Genomic DNA, 26,908 nt, shown 5'->3' on the forward strand with positions numbered 1-26,908 from the left:
TTCAATTTTGAAGAAAAGCTTTTGAATTTCATGTGTAGAACACACCATCAATGTTGAAAAATTTTACTGTACTGTACTGTACTATTGCTGTACAAATGTCAATGAGGATGTACATTTAATTAATGTAAGACACAAAAATATATTAAAACAAATGACAATTAAAATGGTCGAAATAGTGTATAAATAGCAGATGCTCTGATTCTTTGTAGGGCAGAAAATTGATGTTACATATATAGTTATTTCCTAGAACTATTGATGTATGTATATACAAATATAAATACATATGTATATGAAGAAAGCAATTGGGCCATATGAAAGAGTGGTTTCAGCTGCACAGAAGGAAGAAAACAAAGATTATGTATTTCAAATTTTAGAATACTCAAATGTTTAATGTTTTGGATACGGATAGGTAGATCTTTTGGGAATTTTTCTGATGTGGATGTGTGAAAAAAATCACACAATTGAAGCCCTTTGTAATCTAAAAATAAATTTCCATGAACATCTTAATCATTGTGCATACAGTCAACTGCAAAATAAATTGCTACTTTTTTCAGTGGTGAAAAATATTTACAAATTCCCAACTTACCTCAATTTAAGAGATTATATATTTAGGGCGAAAGTATAGAAAAATATGGGCCAGGGGCTGGGAAGGTGGCTCAGTGGTAGAGCACTTGCCTTGCATGCATGAGGTCCTGGGTTCGATTCCTCAACACCACATAAGCAAAAAGAAAAAAGCCGGAAGTGGCGCTGTGGCTCAAGTGGTAGAGCGCTAGCCTTGAGCTGAAGAGCTGAGGGATAGCTCCCAGGCCGAGTTCAGGCCCCATGACTGGACCCCCCCCCCAAAATGGGCCATTACTACAAAAAATCAGGTAGTGAAAAACCACCCCAAAACTTACAATATCTTGAAATTTTGAATGAGAATGCTGACATGAAAGAAAAAGTAAACAATATTTTTTTTATCTTTCTTAGTTTTATGGATCCAGCCAAGCTTTTAAAATGACTTTTTTATTTTTAACTTAACTTGTGCATTACAGGAAACACACAAGAAGCAAAGAACTGTGTCACTCTATCCACAATCATTTCAGTTGGAAATAAACATTAAGATTACACACACACACACACACACACACATCTGTTTAAGTACTTGGCATCACATGGTTTGTGTTATGTTTTTACAAATGTTATAAATATTTACCATCCAAAATGTTTAAAAAGTAACTATATAGATACTACTCACAAAAGAGGTAGAACATAATTTACTTTAGATTTTTGGCTGCAGACACATTTGTAGAGAAAAATTATTGCTTATATTGGCCATAATTAATATGATGGAATATAGCTTCCCAAATGTATGTAACCTAAAAAAAGAATGTGCAGGACAGTAATCATGCTCAATCATGCTCAATCATGGTCAGTATTAAAACTAAGTAAAACAATATGCCTACAAGATATATATATCTAGAAATGAAACCATAATGCTTCTCTTTATGCCAATGAAAGTAATTATCAGAAAAACTAGAGTGATCTGTTCTAACTAGAATGTGTGAAATGGGTGAAAGAGATAAAATAAAGTGTAGATTCATTTAGTTATTATACATACTATTATCAAACGTTGACCAATCAAAAACAGTAGGTGTAAAAATATGAATTAAAACCATAGTAGAATTAGCCCCAATTTATCTATTTACCAAAATTATCTTCCTTTTATGTGTATTATTTTCTTTCAAATTACTCCTTTAGGTTATTACAATATCAAATAATAAATGTATAAACTTAAAATAGAAAATGTATTTCTGTGCAGGTTGTATTGCTTTACTTCAGATTCATTATCTATACAATCATTTTTAATATAAAGCTATAATTAGGACTGCCTGCGAAGTAACATTCTAAACTAAACTGTGAATAGATGAAAGTGAGGAAGGAAATTTTCTAAGTAAATACCTTAGAATTGGTCAGATCTTGCTGCCAGATTTTTTTCCCCTACTAATGCTGGAGTATGAGTTGGGACATGGGCCAAATGATTAACTCCCTCTTTTGAAACTTTGTCCTCTGGAGAATGTTATGGGAAGGAATAATACCTTCTAGTCTAGGTGTGGTTGAAGCTGGCATATAAATCACTCAACATTTCAAAGACAATTTTGAGACCTCATTTTCCATGGCAGATGACATTTTAAAAGTGTAAATAAATTAGCTTGAAAATAATGTGATATTGTGAATTTGATTAAAAAGTTTACCCCAAACAGATGGAATTGTAAGGTGGAAAAAGACATGGGGAGCAAAAAGCTATTTCAAAGAGGCCAAAGCCACTTTAAGTAATTCAGAGACAAGGAGTGGCAGAGGAGGAGCTCAAGGGATGAACCAACTCGATTCTATTGTGAGATCTCATCGTTGTGGGCTTTAAAATTGTTTTTGTTTTACTTATGTTTGGAATGCTCTAAAATTGTACTCTATTTCTTATAAGAATGTATAACTCTTTAACTCATTTATTTGGTACACATTAAAAATAAGAGATCAAAGCTGTGGGTATAGCTCAATCTCCATCTGTTGTCTTCTTGATAACCTAACTTTTTTCTTATGCTGTTTATCACAGAAACAATTGAAGTTGTTACTAGGTTTTATTTGTTCATTTATATTATAGTTACTTGTGAATCTCTTTTAAATCTCTTAGAATACCATTTACATTACAGTTCTTTCACTCTTTTGTTTTAAATAGAGACAGAATTATATGTGAATAATGAAAAGTTCAAATGTAAAAAATATAGGACTCTAGATATATAATGTCTTCTAATTATTCCCCAGCTCCCTGGAATCCTTCTCAAAATGGGATCACTATCCACATACCCTTAGAAATTTTATGTATAAGCCAGGTGCCAGTGGCTCACTCCTATAATCCTAGCTACTCAGGAATCTGAGATCTGAGGATCACGGTTGAAAGCCAGCGGGGGCAAGAAAGTTTTTGAGACTCTTATCTGCAATAAAAACCACTAGAAAACCAGAAGTGGCATTGTAACTCAAGCAATAGAGCGCTGGTCTTGAGCTGAAGAGCTGAGGGACAGCACTTAGGCCCAGTGTTCAAGCCCCACGACCGACAAAAAAAATTATGTATATATATTAGCAACATATATAGATAGATCTATAGATATATTAATATTTATGAATACGATAGCCTTTTATAAACCTTAAATGATTGTCTTCACTTCTTTAAACACTGATTTTTTTCTAATCACACATCTTACACAATTATTTAATAACCTTTTAGTATTTAAAATAAAAAATGATCAATATATGACTGTGAATCACATTTTTTATTGCTCTACAACAAATTTTTTCTTTAATTTGGCAATGATTATAGAGCCAGAGACAAGGACAAATATCGGAGAGAAAATATTTGATAGACAAAGTGAATTAAGAATAAACCACATAGTAAGTTTCAAATTATTGATGTCTCAATTAGTTGGAAGAAGAACTCTGTGGAAAGTGTCATCTCTTAAGAGTTTGACTTGTACATTTCTTTTATTTGTTCTTCCCCCACGGTATAACTCATTTTCACTGTATTTGTTTTCGATGCCCTGAATCTTGTATACACATTTTTATAATTTGGCGAGGGTCAGGGAAAAAACAAAATGCTTAAATAAGTATACATCTCATTGTACAAGATACTATGTTGAAAATGAACTTTACAACCGGGGGCGGGGGGCAGGAGTTGGGGAGGTGGACAAGGAAGGATGGTAGGGGAAAAACAAAGGAAAAGTTAACAAGGCTCCATTGGAAGTGTACTCATTACCTTACTCATGTAACTGTAACCCCTCTGTACAGTGCTTTTACAATTTGACTTGTACATTTTATATCAGAGAGACAGAGAGAGAGAGAGAAAGAGAGAGAGAGATTCTACCAAGGCAGAGAGATCACAGTCAACTCTTTCAGTCTTTAGATAATAGAGAGCAATGACTTGATTTGTGGAAATAGCTTTGGGAATTAGCCAAAAGCCAAACAGAATTTTACCCTTTGTTAGCCCAAGCTCTCAGTCAGGGGAAACTGACAGTGCTAGCCCTGTAATGGCACAATGTCTAGACAAGGTATCTGTCAAACTTGTTAAGGTTATCAACATTTTCAGTTGCTGTAATTGAGATCAATAGCTTAGCTATAGAATCTGATTAAGTATTTTATAATGTTCTCAAAGGAAAGCAGCTTATACCCCACATCTTATTATACAAAATATATGTCACTCCTGTAACCAAAATATGTGTTTGAATCAGCAGAAAGTTATATCATGATAACACAACATGTATTTATGTAAAAGGTACAGATTATTTCCCTGTCTGGATGTACCATAATATATTTTTAACCAAATCATGTTTTCGTTTTCTAATTTCCTTTTTTTCTTTTTCCTTCTCTCTGAACTACAAAAGGTATATAAGGTTGTTAAAATTTAACATGTTCATCTAAGTGTCCAGCAATTCTTGACCAGTTACTCCTTCCTTCATTCCCCCAGAACCCCTAGACTCATTTCATATTTCCTGCTTCCTCTGACACATTTTGATTCTTCTATTAGTCTTCTGTTCCCTTTTACAATTATATACCCTCATCCTCTGAGTAGCACTTTCTCTTACATCATTTCAGCTTCCTAATACTCATTTATGCTAAATGGTTAACTATTTAAGAGATTTGGTCCATGGAGTTTGTCTAGACTTTAGTCAACTACATAATGTATACCAAGAAAGCCATCCTATAATTCAGTGATACAACTCTTAGGCATCTATTTGGAAGTGTGAACTATCTGTGTATAATGTTTTACCAAGCAGGGCTTACTAGGGGCAATGTAGGGGAGAAAGAAGTCAGAGTAAATGTAAAATCCAGATGACAAATGAATGTGTAGAATTTCACTCTGGATAGATGTGATTATTCAGCTCTATCCATTTCTCTTCCCAATAGTTTCCTCCATCTGTTCTTTTCTTTCTTTGTTTGTTTCTTTTTTTGTTTCTTTGTTTCTCTCTCTTTCTCTCTCTCTTTCTCTCTCCTCTCCCTCTCCTCTCTCTCTCTCCCTCTCTCTCTCTCTCTTTGTGAATTGGGTTCAGTTGATATCCTTCTATGATCACTATCACAGCAAGCACTCTGTAATTTCCTGTAAATATGTATCTTTCAGGAAATTTATTTTAAAAATTTTCAAGGTTTTTTTTTTTTTTTTTGGTCAGTCATAGGGCTTAAACTCTGGGCCTGAGCACTGTCCCTCAGCTCTTCAGCTCAAGGCTAGCGCTCTACCACTTGAGCTACAGTGCCACTTCTGCTCTTCTGGTGGTTTATTGGAGATAAGAGTTTCCGGACTTTCCTGTACAGGCTGGCTTTGAACCTCAATCCTCAGTTCTCAGCCTCCTGAGTAGCTAAGATTACAGGCATGAACCACCAGTGCCGGGCACTTTCAAAGTTTCTTTTATGATGAAGAGTTACTTTTGTGTTGACTGAAACTAAAATACAAGTGTCTTAGTAATAACATTATTTAAATATATTTTTTTAGTTCATGTATAGTAACATAAAGGAGCCAAAATAACGTGGCTCATGCATGGAATCTTCGCTACTCAGGAGCTTGAGATTTGAGGATTGTGGTTCAAAGCCAGCCCAGGCAGGAAAGTTTGTGAGATTTTTAACTCCAATTAAATGTCAGAACAAAAACTGAAAATGAAGCTGTGATTCATGTGGTCAAGTGCTAACCTTGAGAAAAAATTCTTGGGGATGGTGTCCAGTCCCTGAGTTCAAGCCCCATGCTCATTCCTAGCAAGTGTGTGCATGCACCCCTTCACACACATACAAATACACATAATCACACATCACACAACTTACATAAAAGATATTCATTGTGATAATTCATAGATGCATATATAACATTTTAGAATAAAATTACCTCCTCTGTTGCTCTTCTTATGTCCATTACTTCCCTCTTAAAACAATTTTAGTGTTTTAATATTCTATTTCCCTATGAACATATGAAGTACTTTGATCATGTTCATCTCTCTACTTATTCTCTCCATGTTCGCAACCTCACTGCTTTCCATCCCCCCAAATCTCCACTTATGGTAGCATAATTTTTGTTTTTAGATTTAGATACTGAATACGGGAGAAAACATAAGATATAAGATTTTCTTCCTTGGGTTTATTTCACTTAATATGGTCATTTCCTGTTTTATCTATTTTCCTGCAAAAAACATAATTCCATTCTTCTTTATAGAGAAATAAAACTCCATTTTGTGTGTGTGTGTGTGTGTATACATTGTGTGTGCACACACACACACATTTATATGCCACATGTTCTTTACCCATGCATAGATAGGTTAAGACTCTAGGGTGATTCCACAGATTTTTTGTTGTGACTAAGTGATGCTATAAACATTAGTGAGCATGCTGATTTACATTCCTTTTGATATATGCACAGCAGAATCATGTGGTCACTCTATTTTTAATGAGTCACCTCCATATTGCTTTCTATAGTGTTTGGACTTATTTCCATTCCCACCAATAATGTAGAGGTTATCCATTGATAACGAGCATGTGGTTGTCTTCTTTATGGTAGGCCTTCTGGTTAGAGTAATATGGTAAAATGGTATAATCCAATGACAGAAAGAGTTCAGTCAGTTAGAGAAATAAGACACTGTGATCCAAAGACCTATAAAGACTGAACTCTGTAATTCAGACTTATTTATTGATAATCTTTTACTGAAAACAACACTATATAGTAGTCAGTATGGTGGTTCCCAATAATACCAATTTCTTAAAAACTACAAATATTACCTTACATGGCAAGGATTACAAGTGTGATTTTTCAAATGAAGTAGTTATTTTGAGTTACATATGTGGTTGTATTAATAAAAGTATCTTGGTAAGAAAAAGTAATAGAGTGAAATTAGACACACAGAAAAAAGAGATGTGAATACGAAATAGATGTTTAGGTATAGAGTGTTGGAAGACATAAGACATTCCAAGAGTCAAGGAATAGATTTTCCCTGTGGCCTCCAGAGCAGACATTGTTCTACAATGCCTTGATTTGTGGTGTCTAGATTCTAGTGACTTGTGAGAGAGTATCTCTATCTATCTATCTATCTATCTACTTATCTATCTCCATCTAATTGTTCTGGCTCAGGATCTCTTTTTAGTCTATAATCTGGGTGCCTGCATTAATTATAGGACTCATCCTGGGAAAGACCTAAGCTCTCTGACTAGTCATGTTAGGCCTCAGAAGACAAGCTTCAAGGTCATTCATGAAGTGTTTGCACAGAGTTCTGTCTGAGTGTAGCAGCTGCCTTCCTCAAAGTGACCCACCAGAGAGAAAGAAAGAGAGATCACCAATGTGGAAATCATAGTCTCTTGTCCACCTAAACCTCTTAAGTGATATAGTATCATGTATGCCATATTCTACTGATTGGAAGTGAATCAGTAAATCCATCCTACATTTTAGGGGAGCAGATTACACAAATTCATGAAAGCAGGATTCAGGGACTGCCAATGGTTGTATTTGAGATGATCATAAAAGCATAGGGTTTATGATTAAATAGTATTTAAGAAACAATAAAGAAGAGGCTGGAAAGATGGCTTAGTGGTGTGCTTGCATGCATGAGGCCCTGGGTTTGATTCCTCAGCACCATATAAGCAGAAAAAGCCAGAAGTGGCGTTATGGCTCAAGTGGTAGAGCACTAGTTTTGAACTGAAGAGCTAAGGGGCAGTGCCAAGGACCTGAGTTCAAGCCCCATGACTGACAAAAAAAAGAACCAATAAAGAAAATGTGATTTCTATCAGTTTATTTCATGATCGGTAGAGACAGTAGAGACAGAGGGAAGGGTGCAGCTGTGGTCCTAGATAATGTTTTTGATTTCATATTCAGGGTAAAATTCTAGACATTATAAAAAAGGTAAAGTTGTTTGGATACAATCCAGATTATTAGTTGATACAGGCTGAGGTGGATGTACTAAACAATTGACTAGAAAGAGGTAGATGCAGGAAGTAAGGAAAATATTCTTCATTACAGTAATAATTACCATGACTATACATATGCCTAAAGTCCTCAAATTTTACTTTAAATTGACTCAATCTAGACCATACAAATAAAGTTGATAATAAATATTTCCTGCATAAAAGCTAGGAACAGTGTACAAGGGACAAATACATTGAATTATATGCAAAATTTCCAGAAAAAGTAAAAGGTAAATAGTCTTCAAATTATTTTTATTACGTTACCAAAACCTGAGTTCTGAAATCAAGAACAGGGCTATAAAAATGTGAAAACTAGAAGCCCGACTCATTCATAAAATTTGCAAAATTTTAGCAAAATAAATCCTTCAAAATACAAGAGGGTAAAATCCTGTGCCAGAATTGGTTTCCTATGAGGAATGTAAAATTGACTCCCCAAATTGTAAAAGCCATCAATGTGAATCATTGAGATAAACTTAATAGGTAAAGAAAAATATTTTGATAAACTTCCATATCATTGACAATTTCAAAATGTAGTTCTTTCTCAATAATTAAGACTAGGAATTAATTTTGTTTAACTGATTTTAAAAGATCACTGTCATTATTTCCACAATATTTTTAATAGACACTAGCCTTCATGGATTTAGAAGGTAAACAAAAGTTCTTTGTTATATCTCAGAATAATGAAGTTCTAGTATGAATTAATTCAATTTATTAGATCATTTTGGTTGCTTCCTCGCCATCCATGATTTCTGGTTTAATTTGGTTCAGAATGACATTTGTGTTCTTCTACAAATGACTTAACAAAAGCAGTCCAAGCTTTTATTACAATTTTGTGTTTCTTGGCCAGAGAGATTTTCTCAATTGCATATTGCAGCTAGGTACAGCCATATGATGCTGTTGTAACAAGCAGAACACTGGGCACATGAACTGGCTTATCGTTGTTTCTAGGGGAACTTCCTGTCATAAAGAAGCACTGAATTTGACAGTGTCTTCCTACTTTGAACAGGAAACAAACACCCATGTTACCAGCTTCAACCCAGCTAAGGTTAGAGCACCCAAGGTTGCAAAGTCTTGTTACCTGAAGATCTTGTTACATGACACTGTGTATCTCTAGATCACCTACCACAAAGCTTCATTCAAGTATTTATTGCTTGAAGAATGTATACAAAAAACCATTTGTACTTTTTCTTTTCCAATTCTCATTTTTGGGGGAGAGCTCTTGGGCCAATGTCATTTTTCAATGTGAAAAAAATGCAGCAAGTTGAACACAAAATAGAAATCTGAAGTGTAAGTTGGATAGGGGGCACAAACCAAGGGTTGGAGGAAAAAGGCAGTATCAAAAAGAGATGTTGCAAAATAGATGGTGTCTGATAGATGGTAGGGATTCCTATTCCTTTCTTTTTCTTTTTTGGTACTTGTCGCTGAAAGTATTCTAATGGGGGCAGCTATTGTTCACTCTGAAATACCTCATGCATAAATTATACTTATTTCTAACCCCTGAGAATGAAGAGAGGATAGCTTGTACCTTACAGCTTGGAGTAAAAATTAGTTGGTTCAAAAATCTTATATTTGAAAGTAATGTCTCAGTATAGAGTCCTCTGTCAATACACTAATCCAAATAAGTTAGTCTTTCTCAATATGTCACAGATTTTATGAGTTGGTCAACCAGACTCTTCTATCATTTGCTAAGTTTATAAGAGATTCTTTACTTTGTCTCTATATCCCAAAAGAGGCTTCTTAAGGATGACACCCTGGAGATTCAGCCATTATATTTTCTGCCCCATACTCTTAGGAAAGTAAGACATAGTGCCAACCACAAATAAAGAGAGAGAAAACGGTTTCCATGTCCCAATGAGAGGGATGGAAGAAAGGGTGATTGGCAGCCACCCATGAATTTGCCAATCTATAAGAATAAAACAATTATTATTTTTTTCTTTTACTATCTCTTTGGTTAATAAGGATGAGAATTCCATTTTAAATAAACGCACAAAATAAAAACCCCATAAAAACAAATTTGGCTGATAACTAGTGGTTCATGCTTAATCGTAGCTACTCAAGGGCTGAGAGCTGAGGATTGCAGTTCAATGCCAGTCTAGGTAAGAAATTCTGTGAGATGTTAATGTCCAATTAACCACCAGGGGGGCCAGAAGTAGAGACATGGAGTAAGTAGGGTGCTAGCCTTGCCCAAAATAACTCAGAAATAGCACTCAAGCCCTGAGTTCAAGTCCCAGGACTGGACACTTTTCTTTTGTTTAATTGGCATTTTAAACTTTTAAAAATCTGCTTTTATTTATATATGCTCTGATCTTTATTATTTCCACCTACTAATTATTGTTTTCATGTATTCCTGGCATACTAAACCCATGAGATCAAAGTGCTGCTGGATTGTTTATTTGAAACCTCTCTAGGATTTTGATATATGTTCTCATCTTTGTAAATTTCATAAATCAGTAGTACTTCTTAGTACTATGTTTATTGTATTGCTACAGGTTTTAGCCTGTTTGATTTTTAATTTTACTTAAGCATTTTTTTCACTTTTCTTTTGATTTCTCTGATAGCTCATTTTTTTAAAAAAAAAGGTGTATTATTCAGGCATTATGAATTTGTGTGAGTTCTAAAATTTGCCTAGCTCTACTTTAATTTGGTGTGATAAAAAATATATAAGCTATAGTTTCAGGGATTTTTTAAAAATTAAGACTTGTTTCAGAACTAATACATACTTCTTTATAAAGGAAGTTCTGTGTGTTAACGGAAAAATTTTATTCTAAAATTTGAGGGTGGAAGGCTATAAAAAGTCCATTTCAAACTGAATTATGAAATTGTCACCTCTTTGTAAAATTACTTAAAAAGGAAGGAAGAGAGAAAAAAGAGAATGAAAGAAAGGGAGAAAGAACTAAATATTAAATAAATTTAAAAAATAACCAGAGGTGGGAAGTCTATTTCATCTATAGTATAGTTTAATTTATAAGTTCATTTTGCGATTTCCTTAAATCCAGATGATCTGCTCTCTAATGAAAATTGAATGAGTTAAAGTATCTTAGTATTTGTTTAGCAAAATCATGTGATTCAATATTAGGCTCATGTAGATTTATAATACACATCTTTTTGTTGACTTGATTTATTGATGGCTATAATGCCCTCCTCTTCTTAAAATGTTTGTTTCAAAGCTTTTATTATCAGTTATAAGATAACTACTCCAGTTATTTGGGGGGGGGAGGTTTCTTTTTATTATTTTTTATTTTTTGTGAACATACTGTACAGAGGGGTTACAATTACATGGGCAAGATAATGAGTACATTTCTTATCAAGCATTTCAGCCTCCTCCTTTGTTTACCCTTCACATCCCTTCCCAGCCTCCCCTGCCCCACCATCTATTCCCCCCCCCCACCTCTTTACCCCCCCCCCCCCCACCAAAGTTGTAAAGTTCGTTTGGGACATGACAACTTGTACTTCTCATTGTTGCAACGGGTCCACCTGTATCCTTAAATGACTTGTTTTTCCCCATCTCCTCTACAAATTATACCGACATCAAATATAGTGAAAGCAGGGGTTATACTGTGGGGGAGGGACATACAAAGCAACAAAGAAATAATCTTATAAATGCGTTAGAAACAAATGCGTGAAAGAAAAATACCTTTAAATACATATCTAAGGGTTCATTTTCCTAACATCACATTATCTGAACTTTTCTGCTTGACTCATACATATACTAGATATTGCAAATAAGGGAAACCATGGGACCTATGTTTCTTTGGGCCTGGCTTACTTCACTTAATATAATTTTTTCCAAGCCTTTCCATTTCCTAACAAATGGGGCAATGTCTTTCTTTCTGATGGAGGCATAGAATTCCATTGTGTATATATACCACATTTTCTTGATCCATTCATCTACTGAGGGGCATCTGGCTTGGTTCCATATCTTAGGTCTCCTTGGCTCAGGCCAAAATTTTCTTAATAGAGACCCGGAAACACAACAAAGCAAAGAAAGGTTGGACAAATGGGATTGCATGAAGTTGCAGAACTTCTGCATGGCAAAGGACATAGCTAGCAAGATCAATAGAAAGCCCACGGATTGGGAGAAGATCTTTACTAGCCATACAACTGACAAGGGTCTCATATCTAAAATGTACTTGGAACTTAAAAAATTAAATCCCTCAACAACAAATCCTCAAAGAAACAACTGACCAATAAATAAGTGGGCTAAAGACTTAAAGAGAAACTTCTCTGAAGAAGAAAGAAGGATGGCCAATAGACACATGAAGAAATGCTCAACCTCCCTAGCCATAAAAAAAATGCAAATCAAAACAACACTGAGATATCACCTCACCCCAGTTAGAATGGCAAAAATCAAGAACTCTAACAACAACAACAGATGCTGGAGGGGATGTGGACAGAAGGGAACCTTACTTCATTGTTGGTGGGAATGTAAACTTGTTCAACCACTTTGGAAAGCAGTATGGAAATTCCTCAAATGACTCCACATAGAACTCCCCTATGACCCAGCAATCCCACTTTTGGGCATTTACCCAAATGTTTACAAACAAAACCACACTAAAGCTACCAGCATAACTATGTTTATTGCAGCATTATTTACCATAACTACTCCAGTTATTATATGTTTACTTTAACTTAGAATGCCTTTCTCTATTGTTCAATATTTATGTATTTTCACTGCTGAAATTTTCTTCCTTTATGGCATTTTCAGGTAAATGATTAGTTTAAAGAGTTTCATGTTAAATGAAGTTAAGTCAGATTCAGAAGGTTCATAAAGATAAAGATCATATTTTCTATAATAAGCATATAAACGTATTTGTCAATGGACTCTGAGGAAATGAAAGGGTATGAGTAAGAAGAAAGAGAATGATTGAGGTGAATAATACTGAAATATGGCACATCAATTCACTGGAAATAGTTTGGAGAGGAGAAAGACAGCGATAGTGAGGATTAATCTGACCAATATATGAAAAATTCAATATTTAAAATACTACAAGGACATCCGTTTGTAAATCAATATTTTCTAATAAAAATTGTATAGGTATCATACTATTCAGCCTTCTAAAAATTATCATTACTTACCTGGCAAGTCCATATCTGTTAGAGATTTTTGTATATTAAGAAATAAGGATTTATGGTGTCATTTTATCAATATCATTCTAGTTTTCATTGAAGATGAGTAAGAGAACACCAATACTGTAATCATAAAGGTTCTAGTCTCTCTCTTGTTTATTTCCAGTATTCTGTCATGGTCACTAACCTCAACATGCAGTTACATGCAGTTACTCACCTGGAACTTGGCTTCCTATTTGGGTAAGAAGTAGAAGCTGGGCATATCTCTTCCGCCACCATGAATCTCCCTCTTTAGCATTTTTCCTCCAGGAACTCAAGCTTTGTTTAAGAATGGAGGTATTGTATAGAATTTCTTCAAACTACTGCTTTACAATGAGAATTTTACTTCTTTTAAATATAGAAATTATTTCTTAATTTTTTGTTCATAAAAATACTGAATATTGAGGTAATTGAGGAAAATGTCAAGTGCTCTTTTGAGCACTTGAAGAAGGACTGCAAATAAGAAGATAGAGTTTTCTTTGTCAAATGTGCTTACATGAGAATTGATTGCATTATTAAGTTACAGTATCATTCAACTTCTCTTCTAAGTAGATTTATACCTATTTTCTCTTACTGTTGTTTTGGTTTAGTTTGGTTTTTGTTGGTCATAAGGCTTGAACTCTGGGCCTGGACACAGTCCCTGAGCTCTTCAGCTCAAGGGTAGGCTCTACCACAGCACTACTTGTGGTTTTGGGTATTTAATTGGAGATAAGCATCTCACAAACTTTCCTGCCCAAGCTAGTTTTGAACTGCAATCCTCAGATCTCAGCCTCCTGACTACTAGGATTACAGGTGTGAGCCACCTGCACCTTGCACTAGTTTTGTTTTGGCAAGAGTCTCTGATGGTCAATCTTAGAGAAGCATGTGAGAGTTAGTAATGTGTACATTAAAGTATCTTCTGAAGGGAAAAAGAGGCAATGGTTACATTCTATAGAATTGGTTTTATTCAAGGGATGTGAAGGGTAAACAAAGGAGGAGGCTGCAATGCTTGATAAGAAATGTACGCCTTATCCTGCCCATGTAATTGTAACTACTCTGTACAGTATGTTCACAAAAAAAATAAATAAAATAAAATAAAATGAAAAAAAAGAATTGGTTTTATTTGATGTCTATAATCTTACTTCTTGATTTAGGCATTTTATTTAAAGATATGTAATGTTTAACATTCAAATTACAAAAATTAAAGAAAATTATAATAGGTATTATATCACATTTTATTTTTCAGTGTTACATTTAGTCTTTTTATATACACATGTATATCTATTTATATGTGCATGTATATTTGCATACATATGTATTTATATATTTATCTGTATACAAATACACTCTTGAATATGATCTATGTAAAGAAAATGAAAGATATTGGATTTATGAAGCCATTGTTACTATATACATCAAGAATGCAGCTGAGTTGATAATTAACCAGCTGCATTCCTACTGAGAGCCTGTGGTAATGCAGCACTCAGCCCAAGAAGACAGTGGCTCATACTAAAAGCCACCATTAAATAAGCTTACTTCAGACTAATTCAAACTGTCTTCTCAAAGACTGCAAAACCAGAAACTTGGTCCCAGAAAAGCCACATAATACATAATCTCTATCAAATGGTATGCACAAGGGTACAAGTTAAAACTATATCATTTCATGAAATGCATTCACTCCTCAGATTAGGAATTTAGACTATGAAAATCAACTTAAGGCACTGGAATATATAGATTATGAAACAATATACACTATCATAATAATACTGTGTTGATGCTGTCTGTAACTAATGTTCCAGCCTCATTTTTAATTCAAAGGTGAGAAACCAATTTTTCTTCACAAGACCATTTGGATATTTATAATATCATAATTACTAATGTACCCACAAATAGTTTATCTTTCTTTTTAAAAATACTTCTCCTTACATAATCTTCCTCTGAGGTATTATGTTATCAATCAGACTCTTACACAGCACTTACAAAAAGCTTTTTCCTCTCTTGTCTGGCTTTTCATTAGCCCTTTGGTCTCAGCGTTTAGCCATCTGCATTTTTCCATGGAGCACATGATACTAGCAAGCACCTCACCTCTATCCTCTGCCACAGCGTGCTCATCACTTTCTTAAATGAAGCTGAAGCCCATTCTTACATTTCAACAAAGCATCTTCCTCAAATAACATTCTCATCTCCGAATTAATGAAGGCACACTGTCCATGGGTGAATTTTCTACAGTGTGAGTTCAATACTACATTTAGTGTTTATAATCTTTTGAGGGTGGTTCCTTGATATTATCAAAAGAAAAATGAATCTGGATGCCTTCTGCCACTACTATATATTTTGTAGACCCATCTAGCAGGGTGCATTTTGATTTCAATGTATAATTCAAGGATGAGTGGATAAGAAGGAATTCTACCATCTACTCAACCTCTTAAATGCTAGCAAATGTCAAGTGCGTCCCAGAAAATCCAGCTCATGATCAGATTATCTCCCACACAAGGAAAATGCTGTCAGGTATTCTTTTACAAGACACAGAGAGTCAGAACCAGAGGATACGTAGCTTAGGCACAGGGATTCATCTCTGGGCCAAGATGCCTCGAGAACCCTTTTCTGTAGAGTTAAGGAGTTTATAGGAGGGAGACAAGGAAGAAACTGGTTCAGAGCTGAAAAGAACTGATTCAGAGAAGAAAACAGTGCCTCACCAAGGCTTCCTCATATAAACATCCAGGGAGAGAAGTGTTAGAGCTAGGAATACAGACTTACATGTTGAGTATGGCTGAACCTGGGGTGGAGGTATTGACTTTGTGATTGCAAATTTCTCCATTGAACAGGCCCTGCCGCTGTGTACCAAGTCTGTTGTGGAGACATCAGTTTATTTCTCCTTTGCTCCCCACCCCCACCATTCCACAGACCTCTAGACAAAGCTATACAATTGCCCATAGCTTTCTTCAAAGATCCTATATAGGATTTGGGCCCAGAACCAGACTCCTTAAGAACTTGTATTTTCCGTTGAGAGCAGACATATTTTCAGTCAAGGGAATTGAGCTAAATAGGCCTTTGGTGTGAAGGTTTATGATAATCTGGCAGGCAGTTGAGCTGTGTTGAACATTTTCTCTATCTGTAGGTAGGAATGTTCACATTGCTCTAGTGTCTTTGTCACCATCTTGACTGGGTTTCCTTCGTACTTCTCAAGATTCTATCTTGCAACATTTTTTGGAGGCATTTCATGGCTAAAATGGGACTTCTGAGTTAAACAATGAATATCCAGTGCTTTTCTAAACACTCTAAAGAGTCCCTCAAGATTAGGCAAATTGATAGCTTGTAGTAATACATCCAAATTACTTTCTTGGTGTACCTCCATCTTAGGCCTCCAGTGGCTTCTGCTCCGTGCGAGAAGATCTTTGCAGCTCCGTGGATTCATCTGTGTCTCCAGACACCAGAGTGGCCATGTGCCTTGCAACTTGAGTTCAATGATATATCTAAGAGAAGTCATCCATTTTTTATATGTAATTTGTTAACATTTTGCTATAAAAAAGGGTTGATACTGATAATTCCTCACATTTTCTTGACTTGTTTTTTCCTAGTTCAAAATGTAACTGTGTTGCCACATGGGTGAAATGAAAGTTGAGTTTCAGAATTGGCATTAATGGAAATAGAAAGAGAACAGCCAGCTTCTGATGATCATGGAAGGATCTCTTCCTGCAGCTCTGGTCTCCTGATGAGTCAGGACAGTCACAGAAACAAAAAGAAATTGAATTTTATTTTGTTTAGCTCATGGTACTTGAGAACACTTTATTTTTCTAATAGAAGGTTAAACAGTCTTCTAATGAAGAGCTATTTTCTTCAAATTAATACTTTGGAGTTACCTTTTATGTTAATGCTGTAAAATTACTACTAATGTTCCTTAAAAAAAACTACTTTTCCTGAGTAACTGGACTTTAGCAACATAGGCAATATCTATTCACAATTCTGTCCCTCATGAATCATCCACTTTGGAACTACTGAGAATCATTATGAACATTTTTGTCCTAATACTTCTCTGAAATTCTACTCACTAAATATTTTAAATTATGAAGATCTGAAATGCTATAAGAGAAAAGAAAATACAACTTTTTTCTGCAATATAAAATATGCCTTTCAATTACAAAAATATATTTAAATTTCCTTCTGATATATATGAAATACAAAGAGTTTCATTTCAGGAAATATTTGCCATGGACTTTTTCTTCTTGTGTGATCCATAAATAATCTTTGTTTCCAAAGATAATAAGAGGCTTTAAAATAAATGACACAAACAAAAAACAAACAAACAAAAATACCGAGAATACATCACATGTTTTGACAGTAAGGTACATTTGAGTAATATTATGAAGTATATCCACACTGGTATGCACACTACCATTTGATATATAATTTAAAATTTTATTAATTTCATCCAATTTTGGTGATATTTTTCCATTTATTGACATCAATCAATCATTATTTTCTACATGTTTAAATTTTTTTTGCCGGGGGATCCAGTCGTGGGGCCTGAACTCTGGGCCTAGGAGGTATCTCTCAGTTCTTCACCTCAAGGCTAGCTCTCTACCACTTGAGCCACAGCACCACTTCTGGCTTTTTTCTTTTTGCTTATGTGGTGCTGAGGAATGGAACCCAGGGCCTCATGCATGCAAGGCAAGCGCTCTTCCACTGAGCTACCTTCCCAGCCCCATTTTAAATTTTTTAAAAAATTATCTTCAAGTAGTTGGACAAAGGAGCTACTATTAAACAAAGAGGTTTATAATTACATTGCCTCTTAATAACTGTTTCTAAGAATGCTACAATTAGGCCTTTTTTCCATTAGGTATAAGTTGTTTTAAAGAAAGTATGACTTGATTCTATAACTTTATATCATTCCACATTTAAAAGAACAATCTAATCTAAACTGTCCCTTTATTTTTAATCTCTAATTTCAATGAGTACTTTAATCCTTTCCTTCTCCTAGCCATAAGTGTGGTCTAGTACTTGAATCAGAAAATGGAAGCATTTAGTGTAGCACTTAGCTATTTCTTGCTCTTTGTTTTTTAACTAGGTCAAGCTTCCTCTGAGCTGAGATGAGAGGGAAATGCAATCCTGCAAAAACTGACTCCCTTGAGTGAGCTGGCAAATATCCCTCTGTTGATAATTCTGCTTGTCTAGTTCATACAAACATGATGCCATTTAGACCACAAAACGTGAACATTTTGGAACTGGTCGCCAAGTTCAGTACATTCACACGAAAGAAAAATGGCTTTAGGGCAAGCTGAGGTAAGTAATGAGGCCATTTCTGGTGTCTCAATAGTCCAAAAAGAAGTAATTAAGTATTTAGTACCAACTACTAAAGAACCTCTGCACTTAGAATACTGGGTGCTCAGAGTATTTGATGTTCAATTCTGGTCCATAATTATGAGTCAAGAAGACACAGAAAAACATAGTAACCTTGTTATGATTTTCAAATAAAAGATTTTTCTGGTAGTTGGTGTTTTCCATTTAAAAAGATTATGACTCTTTTGACATATATAATAAAGAGTTCTCTTTAAAACAAATTCCACTAAAGTGTGATTCTTTCAAAAACTCAGAGCATCTATAATTTAATCTACCCTTTTTCACAGTTACCATTTAACTTTATCTTACTAATATTCACGATCCAAGAGTTCATATTTTTAAGGGTCTGAAAACAGTCAGCTTAATTTTAAAGACACAATTTCAAGATTCTGTGAAATCTCAAAAGCTTTTCAACAGTAATTATTCACTGGCAGATCAACATTCTGTAATCATCTTATTCAGAGCATGGGATGCAAATCTCCACTTGAGTGGGTGCCGAAATACTTAGTAATTTATGAACTGTGAAGAAAATAAACCATGGACACTCAGCCCCTCAGTGGTCTGCTTAGAAGAGGGGCTAATTCGCCACACAGAGGTCTGGAGTTTCACCTTCTCTACTCAGTGAATAACCTTGTGAAACAATCGTTCTGTCCTATCCATTTTTTTTCTCCATGTCTATTATATCAAGTGCCCAAATTACACAAAAATGAAGGGAGAACTATCCCAATGACAATAAAGAAATTATATGAGTAGCCGAAACATTAAAACACAAAAAAATGATTATTTTTTAAAAATCAAGTTTCATATAGAAAGCATACATTCATTTTGATGATGGAAAAGGCTCTAAGCTGTTTTTGAAATTTCATCTATTAACAGTGTAGTAAGAGTACTTAAATATCAATCTCTTCAATTTTATTTAAAACATCACTTAAAAGGACTATGTGTTTTTAATAACACTTTCACATAGACCATGTTCATTTATATATAATACCTAAATCATAGAGGGAATCTGATACATTCCAGATCACTTTACACAAACTTGGCTCTTGTCTGACAGTAAATAAAGTTCCATTTGTCCATTTTAAATGCTGAATTTTTAATATGTCCCTCTGCTCCTCCTTTTAGCCCCAAGTCCAATGCACTTCTAAACATCCATTAGCTTCCACAATGTGTCACAGAATAGGGGTGGGGTAGGGAACTCTTCAACCTACCAGTGACCCTTGTATCAGTAGCGAAGAGAACCTTCCACCCCTGCTTCTCCTCAACATGGTCATGTGACAGGGATCAATTCACTACTATGCTACTTTCATTTTTTTTTTTCCAAAGAAAGATTTGAATTTGCTCTGTACCATAAAGGTAGCCTTCCTAACAATATCAATATGGGGGAATTTAGGATGAGTCACCACCAAGTGAAAACTGGAGGAAGTTACTGCAGGAGAATTTGAAAAGTTGAATTCCAAATGATGTTTTACTTTTTTATTAATTTTTTTGTCGGTTGTGGGACTTGAACTCTGGCCCTGGGCACTTTCCCTGCGCTCTTCAGCCCAAGGCAAGTGCTCTACCACTTGAGCCACAGCACCACTTCCCAAATGATGTTTTTAATGAAAACCGCAAAGTAAATTATTCATAGATTTTTTTTAAAAGTTAGCTATATAAAAATCATTCATTTTTTCATGGATATTTTTTAAAATAAACTTATTCTATATACTAAATTAAAGTTTTTTTCCTCAAAACTCTTTTTATTTTTGTTTTTTTGGTTGGTGATGGGGGCTGAACTCTAAGCCTGGGCGCCTGAACTCTAAGTCCTTCAGCTCAAGGCTAGCACCCTACCACTTGAACCACAGCACCAGTTCTAGCTTTTGTTTTGTTTTGTTTATGTGGTGCTGAGGAATCAAACCCAGGGCCTTGTGCATGTGAGTCAAGCTCTCTACCACTGAGCCAACTTCACAGCCCTCAAAACTCATTTATAAAAGGGAATTGAGAGCATAGTAATGAAAAGAATACCTATTATGCAATTATTATGTTGACTACTGCTAATGCTTTGCATATTTTATGTCATTTGGTCCTGAAAATAACTTTTATAATGATCACCGTTACTCTCAGTTCCAGATATTAAAATGCAAGCATGAAGAGGCTGAGTCTCTTGGTAATACACAGAGAAAACATGACACCAACTAGTTATGCTTATTTCCAAATACTACTCTCTCACACATTGGTAAATGTGATTTTCAGGCAAATATTATGTCTTTAACATAACTTAGATATATCAAAAGTCTTGAGTCAGGCACCAGCGGCTCACACCTATAATACTAGCTAGTGAAGAGGCTGAGAACTGAGAATTGGGGTTCAAAACCAGCTTGGGAAAAAGTTCATGAAACTCTTACCTTCAATTGATTACAGAAAATGCCAGAAATGGTGGTGTGGGTCAAAGTGGTAGAGCTCTATCTTTGAGCAAAAGGAACTCAGTGACAGTACCCAGGAGGAGAGCTCAAGTCCCAGCAAAAATCAAAATGAGAGAGAGAAAGAGAGAGAAGGAGGGAGAGATGGAGAGAGAGAGAAAGTCACTACATACCTTTAAAAAAAGGTATTATCAAAGTTATTTAAAACCAGCTAATGTTAAGCATGTTCTTCCACCCCCAAAGTACTCACAAGATATAAAGCTGAGAGAACAAATCTTTTAGATATTACAAATATATTCCATCTCCCCCAAATCAATGGAAAAAACAAAATCCCCAAACACTTCTGTGTTTCTGAAATCTTGTATTTCAATGGATGGATTTTGCTGAAGGCAACTATTTCTTTCTCTTTTCTTTCTTTTTTTGTTCTTTCTTCTGATCTCTCTCTTGCTTTCTTTGTACACATGTATATGTGTGTGTGTGAAGCGGGGAGAGTCCTGGGGCTTGAATTCAGAGCCTCTCCCCTGGCCCTGAACTTCTTTTCTCAAAGCTAGCACTTTGCTATTTGAGCCAGAGCATCACTTATGTTTGTTTGTTTGTTTTCCTGGGTAGTTGATTGGAGATAAGAGTCTCATGGACTTTCCTTGCTAGCTGACTTCAAACCATGATCCTCAGATCTTGGCCTCCTGAATAATTAGAATTACAGGCATGATGCAGGAGTGCCCGGCCTCGTTATCTTTGTTAATGTCTGGTCACCTAATGATACTCTTCATTCTGTCTAATAAGGCTTAAAACTAATAAAAGACTTAAAGAGGAAAAAAATACAAAACAATATAAAAAGTCTAGCTAAGTGACTCATGCCAGAAATCCTAGCAGCTCTGTAAGCTGAGATAGAGATATTCAATATTCAATGTGGTTCAAGTGGTAAAACATCAGACAAGCAAACCAAACAAGTTCAAGAAATGCCAAAACAACTCTCACCTGCCAGATTCCAATGACAGCCTTAGTACTATCTGAAGTGATACACTTCTCTATTGTATAACACATATACTGACTATGTAAAGAAGAAAATAATCAGTTTGAATAGTATCTGTTAGAAATAGATATGTCTTTCCATAAATTGAGTTGCAGAAGAACTCCAAATGCTACTACCCTGAAACCTTATAGAACTGGACCTAAGAACTGATATTTATTAATCATATTCTAGTTGAGCTCTACCAGAAGTTCAAAGTAAAAGCACAAAAAGTCAAGAGTAAAAGTGTTTTGAACAAGTTTGACTTGAGATATTATGAAACAAATCATTTCCCTTCTTCTTTATTCTTTTTTTGGTTTTTACTCCTTTTCCATTCCCCACTTCTTTATTCCTCTCCCTTTCCATTCCCCTTTGCTTCCTATCTTTTGAGACAGATTTCTCACTATGTGCTCAGGCTGTCTTCAACTTATAACCCATCTGTCTCAGCATCCCAGGTTTGTACCACCATGCATGGTTGCCATACTTCATTTAAAATTGTTAATACAGGTAATTATCCACTGCCTCTACATTTAACCATGGGGAACAATCTCATGATTTTTTCTTTCTTTTCGCTCACACAGTATAATATATTAGTTTCATGGGGACAAAAACTTTCACAGCTATATCTTTAAAAATTATTACTACCATTTAATTGTATACCTTTATAGTATATAGCATATAGGCCACAAATCACTAAATCAACAAGATTAACATATTTCATCTCACATATTTTTTTCCAGTAAGAACATTTGAGATCTCTGCTAACAATTTTCTAATATTTAATCCATTAGTAACTGTGGTCATCATGCTGTTCAATAGATCTCAAGAATTTATGCAACCTCTCAAATGAACCCTTTGTAAGTTGTGACTACATCGATCATTTCCTTTTATTTCACCTACTCATAGTATCTCTCCTGGACTCTCACCCAACCATACCATCATCCCTGGACTCTGGAAACCATCATTATGTCCTCTCTTTCTTCAAGACCAATATTTTTACATTCCACCCAGCAAAATTTTTCTATAATCATCTTTCTGTGTCAGGCTAATTTCACCTAGCACAATGCCCTGCAAGTTCTACTATGTTCTTTTGTCACAAATGCAAGAGTTACATTTTTAAAAGACTCATTACAATTCCATAACATACACCTATTACAATTTATGCATATTTTATGTATTCATTTTTATGATACTGCAGATTGAATCCATGAAGATATTTTCATCTATGTATGCGTATACTATTTTTTATCATGTCAATCTATTAACTTTTCATACCCGTTTTTCCCTTAGAAGGTGTTTATAAGCTTGGAGAACAATCATTAATTGTGCATCTAAATGGGAAGATATAAATATATTTCATAGAACACAAATGAGATTGTCCTTAATTCAACTTTTCAGCAGGAATCTAATAGTGTCCACCGCCATCTACAAACACTCTGAAAAAAGGCAAGTGTGAGGTTGAGGTTGGGAAGTTTGAATGGAAAAAAACGGATTTTCTAGGTAAGTATGGTTATCATTTGCAAATACAATATGTAAAATTTATAAAACCCAGTCACAATGTGACTGCATTTCTAACAGTTATCCCAGGATTGTGGCATTAAGTCTATTAGTTTCTCAGTAAATCTGCCTCCTCTCATGGTTTTAATAATCTCGTGAGGTGATCTGCTCTGGTCAATAGGTTGGTCCAAAAGAGTCAGTTTTGCTCCCGTTTTCCCAGTTCTATGTCCAGCAGGTTTATGTTAGTGGATAGAAATTGATCCTGGTGGGAGATATTTACGCCAGGCAAGGGTAAATGCTGTAACTTAAGGCTTATTTTGGGTTTGAGCCACTTGTTGTGTGTCAGAAAAGCAATGTTTTGTTGTCACTTAAGTAACACATTTAGAAAGTGACCTGACCAGTTTAAGATAGCAATTGATTTCCAAAACTTACAAATGTTCTCTTTTGCTTAAAGCCCATTGTCTTAGTCTAGAAATCTATTGGGGGCGTGGGCTTGGATCTTGAGCTGTTTCTGTCTTTGTCAATGCTGGTTCCCAGTGACCCATAGCAGACTGACTGTTTAGGAGGAAGGGCAGAAAGGCAACTGAACTGACCACTGTTTTCTAGTAGTTCTGCATTATTTGAGCTTACAGTTTAAACTGACTCTTTTGTAATGAATATTTTAACTTTTATTGGTTGTTTTATTCCAAATAATGTGCCTCCTGACAGTATTTGAATATGGGAAAGAAGTGTAATGCCTATTTCTGAATGGTCCTTTTGTTGTTTTTCTACAGCCTCCAGAAACCTCACACTTTACCTTTTACTCTCTGCTATGAGGATTCTTCTAGTTCCATAGCTGCTCTTTTGAACAGGATTATAAGTAACACTTGAAATGTCCCTGTCCAGTTCACCAAGGCATGCCTTCCTAAACAAAATAAAATATGAAAATTCAGGCTGATCTGCATGACCTACGCATCTGCCTTACAAAAGCCAGGCAATCAATATTCCTATTCATGATTCCTTTGCAGACACTCTATATTCTCATCCAGCTTCAGAGAACACATTTAATAATCTAAGTTAGTTTCCTGGAAATTTCTTTTAGTTTTGCTTAGAGGAGAAAAGTGTGTTCTCTCTTCTCTTTGAGTGTAAGTACAATATAAATTATGACCCTTAAAAATTCATACCTGTAGTATATTAGAGTATGGCATTGTTTGGAGAGGAAGGCTTGATCGTAAAATGATATTGTGCACACTGGGATACGCAGATGCTAATTCAGACTTTCCTCATTTCCTTATGAGTGTTCATCCGCCTTGGGGTTTCAAATTTGATCCCATACAGTAATTGATGTGAGTTATAAATGTTCTTTCAGAATTCTTAAACATTATAGAATGTCAGCCATTACAGACAATAATATGAATTTCCACACATTTCTTATCCACTTAGCTGGAGAGATCTTCCAAGTAAATATCTTCAAAGGCAATTCTTGTTAAGCATCCTTTTAACCTTCAGTAAGATTAGGTCAGTTTAATGGATTTTAGGACAATCTGCTTTTTGACAGCATCTCACTTGCAACCCCTATCACATTTTTTTGTCTTTCATTAATAAACTCATTTACTCAGTACTCTTTCTGATAACACATACCCATGCAATACATATTTTATATTGGTATAGTGCTAAGTATTGTAAAAAAGTGTAAGTAGAGCAGAATAAGGATCTGTGAAGTATCAGAAGGCATTAAAGTAGCCTTCTCAAACATTGAAGGAGGCAAATGAGAATCCAGGAGCAGAGGGAAGCAAAAACAGGTAAATATCTTCAAACAGACATTGGGCATGCTAGGATTTCTCCATGAAAGAACAGAGGCCAATACAAGAGAAAAGGATAAGAACATCTGAAGATAAATTGGAAAAATAGTCAAATTCAGATTATTTAAAATCTTGTGAAGAATAGGGAACATTTAGGGTTTCATTCTGAATGCAAGTGAATTTTACATGCAGTAGAATGCCACGATTCTACATACATTTTTAAAGGATCACCCAAGCAGTTTTGTGTAGCTATTGGCAGTCAATATGAGAGCCAAATTAGGGAATTAGGCAGGATTTTTATTGAAGTTCTATTGAGAGATGTTGTAAGCTTCATCTGTAGTTTTAATAATTGCAAAACACTGGTCAGATTTATATAATAGATCCAAGAATATAGGCTCTTACACTAGATATAAAGTGAAATGGAATGCAAAGAATCAAAGATAGCTCTCAAGTGACTGTCCTATAGAACTGCAAAGGTATTGTTGACACATAGCTATGACAGGATGACAGGAGGCAGAAGAAAAATAGTTTCCAAATTTAGAATAGGAAATAGGTTAAGTTCAAGTGTAGATACACAAAGACATTCTAATGCAACCTTTTTTGCCCCAGTAAAGAGAACTAAAGAGTATTCATTTGTTTCATTTTTGTACATAAATGGTTAAATTTTTTTGAAAATCCATTTGAATTTGATAGGATTAGAATAAAAAATACAGGCTTCAGGAAAAGAAGTTGTAATTGTACATTTGACAATTGTCAGTAGAAGTATGATATGAAAAGCCCTAGGACTGCTGGAGATCACCTTGAGCATAAATATAAACAAAGAAGGGGAAATATTCAAGCACTGAGCCAATTTATTTTGATGAATACGTTAAAGCCCAGAGTAATTAAGAGATTTTTTTCACTAGTTCAGCTAGTCATCTCCAGGGCCAGGATTAAAATGCAATCTCATTAAATTCTAGCCAGTGTACTTTTCAATAAATCTACCCCTGCCTCAAGTTAAAATGTAAATATATGTTTTTTGCATAGACATGTATTCATACACATAGATAAATAAAAGAAGTGTTAGGGTAACCATATTACTTTGTAAATATTCAAATAAGTGCACACTCAAAGGTGCCCTTCATGTCTGAATACTATGCAACTGACAGTCATGGCACAAAACATGTTCAAACAGAATGAATCATCATCATACTGCAATAAAGGAAAAAAAGACACACAATTCCTATAGCTTACAAATAAAAATCCCAAGTAGCATAAATTTTATAGTATCAAAAAATAAAAAAAAAACTTTAATGAAATTCTTGTGTCTTCATCTGTTTGATTAAAAATGTTTTATTATAGAGTCTAGGAATTTTTGAATAACCATAGACCTTTTATTATGGATATTACTAATAGCACAGGATCTGATATCTAGATGGTTTTCAACAAATCGTTTTTGAGGAATTAACTTATCAAGAAATTGAAAAAATGAAGATGTTTTAAAAATTCTATTATCATCTTAGCCAGTTTGGTCTCTCATACCTAGTTGTTAATTAGTTGAAAATGACAGAAGTTTACTTTTAAACAAATTTGGAGGATCAAAACCTAGGCTCAGATCAGGTTCTGGTGAGAGGACTTATCCAGGTTTCAAACTGCTGACATTTTTTGTATCTTCACATGAGGAGAGGGTTAGAGAACTCTCTAACATTCTTTTTTAAGAATACCGATAAAACTGAGTATGGGGAAGTGTGTCTGGAACCCCAACAATTGGGAAAGGGATCATCCATTTTATACCTCATTCCAGTCTGGACTACATAAGGAGGACTTGTTAAGTGGCAACTCCTTTGTACAATACTTAAAGATAA

Source organism: Dipodomys spectabilis, unplaced genomic scaffold (assembly GCF_019054845.1).
Source record: "Dipodomys spectabilis isolate Male_0828 unplaced genomic scaffold, ASM1905484v1 ptg000032l, whole genome shotgun sequence".
NCBI lineage: Eukaryota > Metazoa > Chordata > Mammalia > Rodentia > Heteromyidae > Dipodomys > Dipodomys spectabilis.